The sequence below is a fragment of the Mandrillus leucophaeus genome, unplaced genomic scaffold (assembly GCF_000951045.1).
Source record: "Mandrillus leucophaeus isolate KB7577 unplaced genomic scaffold, Mleu.le_1.0 Scaffold74, whole genome shotgun sequence".
Classification (NCBI taxonomy): Eukaryota; Metazoa; Chordata; class Mammalia; order Primates; family Cercopithecidae; genus Mandrillus; species Mandrillus leucophaeus.
In genome coordinates, this window is record NW_012108030.1 from 95,692 (window position 1) to 109,552 (window position 13,861).

At 44.1% G+C, this 13,861-nt stretch overlaps 2 protein-coding genes across 2 annotated transcripts in view; one reads left to right on the forward strand and one right to left on the reverse strand.

The window, feature by feature from the left end:
- ZNF808 (zinc finger protein 808) overlaps positions 1–1,610 on the reverse strand; it is a 46,292-nt gene extending 44,682 nt beyond the window's left edge. The window contains exon 1 of the mRNA XM_011966040.1: positions 1,567–1,610. The gene's annotated coding sequence lies outside the window, so the exon portion shown is untranslated. The remainder of the gene's footprint in view (positions 1–1,566) is intronic.
- Positions 1–13,861, forward strand: part of LOC105528985 (zinc finger protein 480-like) — a 20,163-nt gene that overhangs the window by 763 nt on the left and 5,539 nt on the right. The window lies entirely within an intron of this gene.

Sequence of the window (13,861 nt, forward strand, 5' to 3'; positions counted from 1 at the left end):
ACGGAAGTCAACATCTCACAACTAATCATATTCAATGAACTCACCCACTCATCTGAACCCAAAGTCGCCTACCCCTTTTTTTCTTTTGAGACAGGGTCTCGATCTGTTGACCAGGCTGGAGTGCAGTGGCATGATCTCCGCTCATTGCACCCTGGACCCCCTGGGGTCAATTGATTCTCCTGCCTCAGCCTCCAGAGTAGCTGGGATTACAGGTGAGTACCATCAACCCCAGTTAATTTTTTTATTTTTGGCAGACATGAGTGTCTCATTATACTGCCCAGACTGGCCTCAAACTCCTGGACTCAAGGAATCCTCTTGCCTCAGTCTCCTAAATTGCTAGGATTACAGGCGTGAACCACTGCGCCCAGCCCCTTTCTTCATTACTGTGCTTCCCTCCCTAATTCTGTACATATCTCTCATTCTCCCCTTCTCTCTATGTTCGTTTTTCTTTTTCCCTGGGATTCTGCTCCATATTTTGTACACCTCTCTTCTCCTGTTGTTTATCTCCTTCTTCCCTCTATTCCTTCTCTTCCCCCTCCTCTGCTCCATTCTCGCAACTTTTTTAACCTCTTGTTGCTCTTTCTCCCCAATCTTTAGACCATCCTCAATCTCCATCTATTTCTGCCTCTTCTCCCATCTCTGCTCCTCCTCTGCTCTCCCTGTTAAATTCTGTCTTCCCTGTTATACCCCCCGTCCCCACTCTCTGGCACCCCAGATCCCCAGGCGTCCTCCCTGCTGTGATTCTCCCTCTGTTCTCCTTGCCACCAGCACCACTGTGCTCTGTCTGCCCTGGCTCCAAACCCCTCCTCCTCTCCCTCACTCTGATGAGCCTCCCTCTTTCCTGCCCCTCTCCCTACATTGCTGTTCTTCATCTCTCTGTACGTTTAGTTTTTCTCTACACTTCTCCAGTTGTTTTTCTCCTTTTGCTTTCTTATCTTTTTTTCACTTTTGCTGTCTCTTGGCAAATCCCTCACCCATCTTCTACTTTGCCATCGGTTATGGGTCTTTCTCATTCTTCTTTCCTCTGTCTCAGGTTTTCTATGGCTCTCTGACTCCCTCTTTCTGTCTCCTGATCCCTTTGGCCCACACAATCACAGGAGAATTTAGAGTAAGACGCCTGCATCCCTGAGAAGTGCATTTTCCAGGGTCTAGAGCTGGGCAGGCAAGAGCACCCGTGTCACAGGACAGGCCCTGGGCACCCCGCGGGCTCAGGGGAAGCGGTGACTAGGAGGAGAGACCTGTGGAGCACCAGGGCCCCGTACGAGGAAGGAGGTGGGGGGCGACGGCGCCTTAAGACAAGGATAAGAGCTGCAGGATCCCAGGACCAGGCAGAGGACGCCGCCTCCCCGGGGCTGGGGCCGCCGCGCTGCGCTACAGGGGCCGACTAGGGCGAGGGTGGGAGGGGCCCAGGGTGAGAATCTGCCTCCCGGGTGAGGACTTTGAAAAGCACGGGGCAGGAGGAGTCAGAAAAAGTTTTGAGCAGGAAAACTACCAGACAGGAAGTGTACAGAAGCACCCGGGACCTGGGAATCGCAGACCTAATACAAGATAGAGAGAAACTCACGCGCCGGCGGTGGGACCTTCCCTCCACGTGATCTGCTTCCGGGTTTGCGCAAATCTGCGCAGGCAGAACAGAAGCCAGGCCTGGGCGGGACCGGTGAGGAGGTGAGCCGGGCCTGAGGGAGGTAGGGGTGGGGCGCGAGGCGGAGAGACCTTGCTCTTTAGAACAGCGGGCGGGGACTGGGGGGGAGTTGTGCGTCTCTCCGCGTCGCTCCCAGAGCCCCTGTTTTTCAGGTTTCGGGGGCGAGACCAGCCAGGAAGGCTGAGGCATAATTCAAAAGCCCTGGAATTGTCTGGAACGGGGATGCAAACTAGAATGTGAAATGCAAAGCCCTGCCTGAGTAGAACCTACGATTTCATGCTGATGGCCCACAGAACCGAATAGAAATCCTCTCCCTCTCTATTCTCCATTCACTCGGGAGGGAGAGTCCACCCTGTGCTCAGCTTCAGAGACTCCCCTAGGGCCTCTGCCTGGGATGCGGGATGAGTGCTCAGGCCAGGGAGGAGTGAGGTCACTACCTGCTGCTTAAACACGGCAAGGATGCGGAGGTGGGGTCGGGAACCTGAGGTCCCAGCTACTCAGGAAGCAGCGGCTGGAGGGTCGCTGAGACTGGGGGTCCAGACGACTTTGCTTTTGTTTCTTGGCGGTAATTGCTTAATCCTGAAAGTCCTGAGACGACATGGGAAGCGTAGTCAAGCACACACCACCATGATGGAGAAAATAAGAGAGGGGATGTCAGGCCTCTGAGCCCAAGCCAAGACCTCGCATACCCTGTGACTTGCACTTATATGCCCAGATGGCCTGAAGTAACTGAAGAATCACAAAAGAAGTGCAAATGCCCTGCCTCGCCTTAACTGATGACATTCCACCACAAAAGAAGTGAAAACGGCCTTAACTGATGACATTCCACCACAAAAGAAGTGAAAACGGCCAGTCCTTGCCTTAAGCGATATTATCTTGTGAAATTCCTTTTCCTGGCTCATCCTGGCTCAAAAAGCTCCCCAACTGAGCACCTTGTGACACCCTCACTCCTGCCTGCCAGAGAACAACCCCCCCCTTGACTGTAATTTTCCTTTACCTACCCAAATCCTATAAAACGGCGCCACCCTTATCTCCCTTCGTTCTTTTTGGACTCAGCCCGCCTGCACCCAGGTGAAATAAACAGTATTCAAGAGGATATGAAAAGGATTACAGATATTCAAGTGCCACTTATTTCTGAGATGCAAGGATGCTTCAACATATTCAAGCAAATCAATGTGATATTCTATTGCAGGAAATCAGGGACCCTGAAAGGAGGGACCAGCTGAAGCTGCAGCAGAAAAACATAGATTGTGAAGATTTCATGGGCATTTATTAGTTCCCCAAATTAACACTTTTGTAATTTCTTACACCTATCTTTACTATAGTCTCCGAACATAAATTATGAAAAATTCATGAACACTTATCACTTCACCAATCAAAACTCTTGTGATTTCCTATGCCTGTTTTTACTTCAATCTCTTAATCCCATCATCTTTGTAAACTCAGGAGCATGAATGTCGACTCAGGACCCTGTGATGATTGTGTTAACTGCACAAATTGTAGAGCCTGTGTGTTTGAACAATGTGAAATCTGGGCACCTTGAAAAAGAACAGGATAATGGCAATCTTCAGGGAACAAGGGAGATAAGACGTGGAGTCTGACTGCCAGTGAGCCAGTGGAAGAGAGCCATATTTCTCATCTGGTACCAAGGCTGATGTGTAGTGGCACAATCATGGCTCACAGGAGCCGTGACCTTTCAGGCTCAAGCCATCCTCTCTACTTAGCCTCCCAAGTAGCTGGGACTACAGGTGTGCATCACCATGTGTGGCTTTTAAATTTCCTATAGAAACTGGGTATTGCTATGTTGTTGCCCAGGCTGTTCTCAAACTCCTAGACTCAAGTGATCCTCCCACTTTAACCTCCCAATATACTGGGATTACAGGCATGAGTCTCTGTGTCCAGCTGTATGCATAAAATGTTCTGGTAGATTTTTTTTTCCCTCAAGATGGAGTCTTGCTCTGTCACCCAGGCTGGAGTGCAGTGGTGCAATCTCGCATCACTGCAACCTCCACCTCTCAAGTTCAAGCAATTCTCCTGCCTCAGCCTCCCTAGTAGCTAGGACTACAGGCGTACACCACCATATTCAGCTAATTTTTGTATTTTCAGTAGAGATGGGGTTTCACCATGTTTGTCAGGCTGGATTCGAACTCCTCACATTGTGATCCTCCCGCCTCAGCCTCCTAAAGTGCTGGGATTACAGGTGTGAGCCACCGCACCCAGCCTGATTTATTATTATTATTGTTACTTAATTTGAGATGGAGTCTCCCTCTGTCTCCCAGGCTGGAGTGCAGTGGCACAATCTCGGCTCACTGCAACCTCTGCCTCCCAGTTTCAAGTGATTTTCCTGCCTCAGCCTCCCAAGTAGCTGGGATTACAGGTGCCTGCTACCATGTTGGGGTAATTTTTGTATTTTTTTAGTAGAGACAGGGTTTCACCATGTTGGCCAGGCTGGTCTTGAACTCCTGACCTCAAGTGATCCACCTGCCTCAGCCTTCCAAAGTGCTGCGAATACAGGCAGTGTGAGCCACTGCGCCCAGGCATAATTTGTTTTAAGACTTAGTGGAAAAAAATCAAACCATATTTTCCTCTGTCTGGTCTCACACCACAAAAGAATAAACACAGAAAACTTCTGTGACCAAATGTGGGTTTTTTCCTCCACCAATAAGCAAGCAATCAATTCTGCAGTGTCTACTGGCTGAGTGCCCTTGAATTCAATTCTGACACTATGTACCTGGAGGTAGCATCGAATCCTACAGGTTGAGGGCTCAGTCCCCAAGATTGCAAATAGACTAGTAGCAAGTCCAGGCCTCCAGAACTTCTGACCAACTGACTTCAAGTTGGGTTCCCATGACTCCCACTTTGAGATTGATCAATTTGCTAGACAGGCTCACAGAACTCAGAGTAACACTTAAATGTGCAGGTTTATTGTAAAAGATATTACAAAGGGTGCAAGTGAACAGCCAGATGGAGAGATACATAAGGTGAGGTCTGGAGGGGTCCCAAGCACATGAGCTTCTGTCCCCTAAAGTTGGCTTGTGCCACTCTCCTCCTGGCACGTGGAGGAGTTCTCATTCATCTTACTGTTAGTTTTCATGTGTTCAGCCTTCCAGAACTCTCTAAACCCAGTCCTTTTGGGTTTTTATGGAAGTGTATTACATAGACATTACTGAAATATGGACAAATGTGTCAAAATGTGATTCTAGAGTGTATGATCTAAACCCTGTAAGGCCCATCTCTTCAGATTCTTCTTGACCTCTTCTGGGCAGAATTTTTTCCTCCAGGCTATGGGGCAGAACCCTGTCTGGAATGAGGGTCTTGTGACTCACCATTAGAAAAACAGGAACAGGCCAAACGTGGTGGCTCACGCCTGTAATCCCAGAACTTTAGGAGGCCAAGATGGGTGAGATTGCTTGAGCTCAAGAGTTCAAACCAGCCTGGATGACATGGCAAAACCCCATCTCTCCTAAGAATACAAAAACTAGGCAGGTGTGGTGGGTCATGTCTGTAATCCCAGGTACTCAGGAGGCTGAGGCAGGAAAATTGCTTGAACCTCATAGGCAGAGGTTGTAGTGAGCTGAAATCACACCACTGCACCCCAGCCTACATGACAGGGTAGGACTGTCTCAAAAAAAAAAAAAAAAAAAAAAAGAAGGCCAAGTACGGTCACTCATGCCTATAATCACAGCACTTTGGGAGGCCAAGGTAGGTGGATCACAAGAGGTCAGGTGTTCGAGACCAGTCTGACCAACATGAAGAAACCCCATCTCTACTAAAAATACAAAATTAGGCAGGTGTGGTGGCGCATGTCTGTAATCCCAGCTACTCGGGAGGCTGAGGCAGGAGAATCGCTTGAAGCTGGAAGGCGGAGGTTGTGGTGAGCCGAGATCATGCCATTGCCCTCCAGCCTGGACAAGAACGAAACTCCAAAAATAAATAAATAAATAAATAAAATAAAATAAAAGGCCGGGAGCGGTGGCTCAAGCCTGTAATCCCAGCACTTTGGGAGGCCCAGACGGGCGGATCACAAGGTCAGGAGATCGAGACCATCCTGGCTAACACGGTGAAACCCCGTCTCTAATAAAAAATACAAAAAAACTGGCCAGGTGAGGTGGCGGATGCCTGTAGTCCCAGCTACTCCGGAGGCTGAGGCAAGAGAATGGTGTAAACCCAGGAGGCGGAGCTTGCAGTGAGCTGAGATCCAGCCACTACACTCCAGCCTGGGCGACAGAGCGAGACTCCGTCTCAGAAAAAAAAAAAAAAGAATAGAAAAAGAAAAGAAAAGAAAAGAAAGGAAAAGAGAAAGAAAAGCAGAAGCAGGTTAAATTCCTGTCTTGAGCAACGGGTCAGAGAGAGAGGTTCTGTTTCTTGCGGCCTTCTTTTGAGGCATAAAGCACCACAACACTATAACACATGACTATAAGAAGGGCTGTGGGAACTATGAGTCAGGAATCATGGATAAAAACCTCCACACATGCACACACACACACATCATAATATCACAAGGACACATTGTATTTTCTATGATATATTTTCAATTTTCTCAACATAATCTGTGCATATTACTTAAACTTCCCTTTCTGTTTGTTGGAACAAATGCTATTTCTAATCATTGTGTTTTCTCTCTAGAGTCCATGTCCATCTTGGTTTAACAAATTAATTTTTAAAATATCTCCTAGTATTTTATGGGAAATTTAGCTCATTTATTGCACTTCATGGACTTCTCCACTATTTTTTTATATTACCTGTGTTTTCTGCAAAATTTCTGAAGTTCTGGAAATTACATTCTTAACAAATGAAGATGCTTTGTTCCCAATCTTTCCTTCTATCTGAATTTCCTGTAATGTTCACCTGGTCCGTGTTAATCTACACCCCGGCACTTTCCTGCTGTTCTCTGGCTCTTATTAGCTGCTTATGTTGCTGATGAACTAATCCATGGGTCTCCACACCATTGCCAGGAAACATTTCTGCACTGTGCTGATACTGACAATGCAGTCAGTACAAGCCATTTCACTATGGACCATTTACCTATTTTCTCCATAAGGTTATATGTGTTCTTCTGGTGATAATTATGAAATCAAATGTATTAGTTTTAGATAAATGTACATAACTTCCATTCATTCACAGTCACAACTATACATCTACTAATCTGTAAAGTAGTGGACCCCTGATGTTATGACCTTTTTGTTTGTGAAATATGTGTTATAGTGTTTTACATTGTATGAGCTTAGCGGAGTTTAAATAGATCATTTTTTACTGTTTTTTGAGTTTAGATTTAATTGATTACCAGGCATATTTAAGCTCACTTCCTTCCCAATTTGAGTTCCCCCCTCCAATTTCTGTTCTCCTTGTATGAATTTGAGCATTTTTAGATATCTCACGTAAGTGGAATCATACAGTATTTGTCTTTTTATGCTGGCTTATTTCACTTAGCATTGTGTTTTCCAGGTTTATTTATTTTGTAGTGTATTAGTGCACTTTCATACTGCTATGAAGAAATACCCAAGACTGGGTAATTTATAAAGAAAAAGAGGTTTTCCACATGGCTTGGGAGGCCTCACAATCATGGCAGAAGGCAAAGGTAGAGCAAAGGCATGCCTTACCTGGTGGCAGGCAAGAGAGCATGTACAGGGGAACTCCCCTTTATAAAACCATCAGATATCATGAGACTTATTTACTATCATGACAACAGCATGAGAAAAACACACCCCCATGATTCAATTACCTCTCACCAGGTCCCTCCCATGACACTTGGGGATTACAGGAGCTACAATTCAAGATGAGATTTGGGTGGGAAAACAGCCAAACCATATTATTCCATCCCTGGCCCCTCCCAAATCTCATGTCTTCACACTTCAAAACTAATCATGCTGGCCAGGCACAATGGCTCATGCCTATAATCCCAGCACTTTGGGAGGCCAAGATGGGTGGATCATGAGGTCAGGAGATTGAGACCATCCTAGCTAACACAGTGAAACCCGGTTTCTACTAAAAATACAAAAAATAAGCTGGATGTGGTGGCACACACCTATAGTCCCAGCTACTTGGGAGGCTGAGGCAGAATTGCTTGAACCCAGGAGGGGAAGGTTAGTGAGCCGAGATCACGTGATTGCACTCCAGCTGGGCGACAGAGTGAGATTCTGTCTCAAAAAAAAAAAAAAAAAAAAAATCAAACTAATCATGCCTTCCCAACAGTCCCCCAAAGTCTTATTTCAGCATTAGCTGAAAAGTTCACAAAGTCTCATCTGAGACAAGGCAAGTCCCTTCCACCTATGAGCCTATAAAATCAAAAGCAAGTTAGTTACTTCCTAGATACAATGGGAAGTATAGGCATTGGGTAAATACACCTATTCCAAATGAGAGAAAATGGTCCAAACAAAGGGGCTACAAGCTGCGTGCAAGTCCAAAATCCAGTGGTACAGTCAAATCTTAAAGCTACAAAATGATTTCCTGTGGTTTTGCAGGGTACAACCCCACTCCTGGCTGCCTTCATGGGCTGGCATTGAGTATCTGTGGCTTTTCCAGGTGCCCAGTGCAAACTGTTAGTAGATCTAAAGTTCCAGGGTCTGGAGGACAGTGGCCCTCTTCTCACAGCTCCCCTAGGCAGTGCCCAGTGGGGACTCTGCATGGGGGTTCCCACCCCATATTTCTCTTCTACATTGCCCTAGCAGAGGTTCTCTAGGAGGGTTCTGCTCCCACAGCAAACTTGTGCCTGGACATCCTGGCATTTCCATACACCCTCTGACATCTAGGTAGAAATTCTCAAACCTCATTTCTTGACTTCTGTGCAACCACAGGCTGAATACCATGTGTAATCTGCAAAGACTTCGGGCTTGCACCATCTGAAGGAATAGCCTGAGCTCTACACTGGTCCCATTTAGCCATGGCTGGGACACAGGGCACCAAGTCCAAAGACTGCACAAAGCAGCAAGATCCTGGGCCCAACCCATGAAACAATTTTTTCTTCCTAAGCCTCCCAGTCTGTGATAGGAGCGGTTGTTGTAAAGACCTCTGACATGCCCTGGAGACATTTTCCGCATTTCTTGGTGATTAACATTTGGGTCCTCATTATTTATGCAAATTTGTGCAGCAGGCTTGTGTTTCTACTCGAGTTTTTTTCTATCACATTGCTAGACTGCAAATTTTCCAAACTTTTATTATGCTCTGCTTCCCTTTTAAACATAAGTTTCAATTTCAAACCATATCTTTGAGAATGAATAAAACTGAATGCTTTTAACAACACCAAATTCACATATTGAAAGCTTTGCTGCTTAGAAATTTCTTCTGCCAGCTACCAAAATCCTCTCTCTCAGGTTCAAAATTTCACAGATAAACAGGACAGGGACAAAATGCTGCCAGTCCCTTTGTTAAACCATAGCAAGAATAACGTTTGTTCCAGTTCCCAATAAGATCCCGATCAACATCTGAGACCACCTCAGCCTGGAGTTCTCTGTCTATATCACTATCGGCATTTTGGTCAAAACCATTCAACAAGTCTCTAGGAAGCTCCAAACTTTCCCACATTTTCCTGTCTTCTGAGCCTTCCAAAGTGTTCCAGCCTCTGCCTTTTACTGAGTTCCAAAGTTGCTTCCACATTTTCAGGTATTTTTATTTTTCATTTTTCATTTTTTTAGATGGAGACTCACTCTGTCACCTAGGCTGGAGTGCAGTGGTATGATCTCGGCTCACTGCAACCTCCACCTCCCAGGTTCAAGCAATTCTCCTGCCTCAGCCTCCAAAGTAGCTGGGACTACAGGCACACACTACCACACCCGGTTAATTTTTTCAGGTATCTTAATAGCAGTATCCCACTCCTGGAAACAATTTACTGTATTAGTCCATTTTCATACTGTTATGAAGAAATACCTGAGACTGGATGATCTATAAAGAAAAAGAGGTCTAATGGACTCACCATTCCACATGGCTGGGGAGGCCACGCAATCATGGTGGAAAGTGAAGAAGGGGCAAAGGCATATCTTACATGGTAGCAGGAAAGAGAGCATGTGCAGGGGAACTGCCTTTTATAAAACCATCAGATGTTGTGAGATTTATTCACTATCATGAGAACAACACAGGAAAAACTCATCACCATGATTCAGTTACCTCCCACTGGGGCCATCCCATGACACGTGGGGATTATGGGAGCTACAATTCAAGATGAGATTTGGGTGAGGACATAGCCGAACCATATCATTTAGCATATAAACAAATTTCTAGCCAGGCATGGTTGCTCATGCCTGTAATCCAAGTACTTTGAGAGGCTGAGGCAGGCAGATCACTTGAGGTTAAGAGTTCAAGACCAGCCTGGCCAACAAGATGAAGCCCCCACCTCTACCAAAAAAGCTAAAAATTAGCTGAGCATGATGGCACATGTCTGTAATTGCAGTTACTCGGGAGACTTAGGCATGAGAATCACTTGAACACGGGAGGTGGAGGTTGGAGTGAGCTGAGATCATGCCATTTAATTCCACGCTGGGCAGCAGACCCAGACTTCATCTCAAAACAAGTTTATATATATATATATATATATATTACAGACAGACACAAGCATACACACACACATATATATATGCGTGTATACATTTTTTAAAATTTTTAAAAAATTTTTTTTAAAATACAAGATCTCACACTGTTGCCCAGGCTGCAGTGCAGAGGCATAATTAGAGCTCTTTGCAGGCTTCCAAGTAGCCAGGACTACAGGGGCAGGATAACATGCACAGCGTATTTTAAAATTTTTTACAGAGACAGGGTTGTCCTGTGTTGCCCAGGCAGGTCTCAAATCCCTAGTCTCAAGTGATCCTCCCGTCTCATCCTCCCAAAGTGCTGGGATTACAGGCATGAGACATCAAACATGACTTAATTTCCATAGTTTTGGACCAAATAATGGTTTTATGTATATAATACATTTTGTTTCTCCATTAATCTTTTCGTGAACATCTAGCTTGTTTCTACCTGTTTGCTATTTTGAATAATGCTGCAATGAACAAGGGTCTCTAAATGTCTTAAGGATCCTGCCTTGAATTTTGTGTAGAGACCCAGATGAGGAATTATAGGCTATACTGGTCATTCAATTTTGAATTATTTGAAAAAATGTCCTACTTCTTTCCATAATTGCGTCCTTTTACATTACCACCAACAGTACACAAGTCTCCTATTTCTCCACATTCTTGCCAACACTTGTGAATTTCTGTTTTTGTTTGCTTGGGGTTTTTTGTTCCCTACATTAAACATTCTTCATGGGTACAAATGATATCTCATATTATGCTTTTCATTTATATTTCTCTTTTCTTTTTTTTGAGACGGAGCCTTGCTTTGTTGCCCAGGCTGGAGTGTGATGGTGTGATCTCGGCTTACTGCAACCTCTGCCTCCTGGGTTCAAGTGATTCTCCTGTCTCAGTCTCCTGGATAGTTGGGATTACAGGCACCCATAACCACGCCTGGCTAATTTTTGTATTTTTAGTAGAGACGGGATTTTGCCATGTTTGTCAGGGTGGTCTCAAAATCCTGATTTCAGGTGATCCACCTGCCTTGGCCACCCAAAGTGTTGGGATTACAGGCATGAACCACTGCGTCCGGCCTTCTTTTTCTTTTTTGTAAGATGAAGTCTCACTCTGTCACCTGGGCTGGAGTGCAGTGGTGCTATCTGGGCTCACTGCAATTTCAGCTTCCTGGGACTAAGTGATTCTCATAACTCAATCTCTGGAGTAGCTGGGATTACAGGCACCCACCACCATGCCCAGCTAATTTTTGTATTTTTAGTAGAGACAGGGTTTCACCATGTTGGCCACGCTGGTCTCAAATTCCTGACCTCAAGTAATCCATGCACTTCAGCCTCCCAAAGTGCTGGGATTACAGGCATGAGCCACCCTGTCTGCCTGACTACTTGCATTTTTCTAATGATTAGTGATATTTGACATCTTTTCATTTGGTTGTTTATTTGTATATCACCTCCAGAGAAAGTTATTTCTATTTCCTCTTTTTTTTTTTTTTAATGCTGAAGTAGATTCTTGCTCTGCCACTCAGGCTGGAGTGTGGTGGCATAATCTCAGCTCATTTCAACCTCCACCTCCTGGGTTCAAGTGATTCTCCTGTCTCAGACTCCTGAGTAGCTAGGATTATCAACGTGTGCCACTACACCCAGCTAGGTTTTGTATTTTTAGTAGAGATGGGGTTTCACCATATTTTCTAGTCTGGTCTTAAACTCCTGGCCTCAAGTGATCTGCCTGCCTCAGCCTCCCAAAGTGTTGGGGTTACAAGCATCAGCCACCATGCCCAGCCCTTTCCCTATTAATCAGATTGTTTGTTTATTTATTTTTAGGAGTTATTTATTTATGTATTTATTTATTTAGAGATGGAGTCTCACCCTGTCGCCCAAACTGGAATATGGTGATGCAATCTTGGCTCACTGAAGCTTCCACCTCCCAGGTTCATGCAGTTCTCCTGTCTCAGCCTCCTGAGTAGATGGGATTACAGGCACTTGCCACCACACCCCAATAATTTTTGTATTTTTAGTAGACATGGTGTTTCATCATGTTGTTCAGGCTGTTCTTGAACTCCTGACCTCGTGATCTGCCCAACTCAGTCTCCCAAAGTGCTGGAATTACAAGCGTGAGCCACCATGCCCAGACTGAGTTATTCATATATAATCTAGATATTATCATATCAGAGATATGATTTGCTAATATTTTGTCATGTATCCTGCATTTTCTTTGTATTCCTGTAATTGCTTTTTGCTCTTGTTTTGAGATGAAGTCTTGCTCTGTCACCAAGGTGGAGTGCAGTGGTGCAATCTCGGCTCACGGCAAACTCCAACTCCCTGTTTCAAGTGATTCTCCTGCCTCAGCCTCCTGAGTAGTTGAAATTACAGGCACACGCCACCATGCCCAGCTAATTTTTGTATTTTTAGTAGAGATGGGTTTTCACCATGTTGGCTAGGATGGTCTTGATCTCCTGACCTTGTGATCCATCCATTTCAGCCTCCCAAAGTGCTGGGATTATGGGCATGAGCCATTGCACCCGGCTGTAATTGTTTTTTTTAGAACCATAATAGTTGTCAGTTTTATTGTGCATTTTATGTATTTTTACCTATTTTTTGTGCTTTTGGTGTTATATCCAGGAAAGCGCTATTGAATCTAATTTCATGATGCTTTTTACCTGTGATTTCTTCTAAGAGTTTTATAGTTTTAGGTCATGAATCCACTTTAAGTTACTTCTTGCACATGATGTAAAGTAAGGGTTCATCTTCATTCCTTTGTATGTGGACATCAAATTTCTTCTGTATTGTTTATTTGAAGAGACTGTCTTTTTCCCATTGCATAGTCTTAGCATCCATATTGAACATCATTTGACCATATATTTGAAGGTTTGTTTGTGGCCTCTCCATTCTCTGTTGCCTTATACATATGTCTTTATGGCAATACTGTTTTGTTTTGATTAAGGTACCTTGGTAACAAGTTTCATAATCATGCAATGTAACAACACCTCCAGCTTATTTATTTCCACTTTGTTTTGCGATTGAAGCAGTTATGTAATTTTATATTAATTTTAGGATGAATCATGTGGAAAACTTCGCTGGTATTTTGCTCAGAATTTCACTCAATCTGTAGCTTTCTTTGGATATTACTGTCATCTTAACTTTAAGTCCTCCAAACCATAAACATGGACTCTTTTTGCATTATTTGCATCTTTAATTTCAGCAATATTTTATAGATTTCTGTGTAGAAATTTTCCCTCTTTGTTAAGCTTATTCTTAAGTATTTAATTCTTTTTGATGTCATTGTAAACTTAATTATTTTTCTAATTTTGGGGATATGATCTATTTTTTGGTGGTGTGTTCTAAACACATCTGTTATGTGTAATGGGTCTCTTGTGGTGTTTGAGTCCTCTTTCCTTAGTGTTCCACTTGATGTTATTCATTTTTCAAAATGATGTATTGAAATCTACTTCTATATTGTGGAGCTATTTTTTCATTTAATTTTTCATTCTATATTTAGTTTGTGTGTGTGTGTGTGTGTGTGTGTTTGTTGGTTTTTTTGGTTTTTTTTTTTTTGAGATAAGAGTTTCACTCATTACTCAAGCTGAAGTGTGCAGTGGCATGATCTCAGTTCACCACAACCTCTGCTTCCCAGGTTCAAATAATTCTCCTGCCTCAGCCTCCGAAGTAGTTGGGATTACAGGCATGTGTCACCAGGCCTGGCTTCTTTTTTTTTTTTTTTTTTTTTT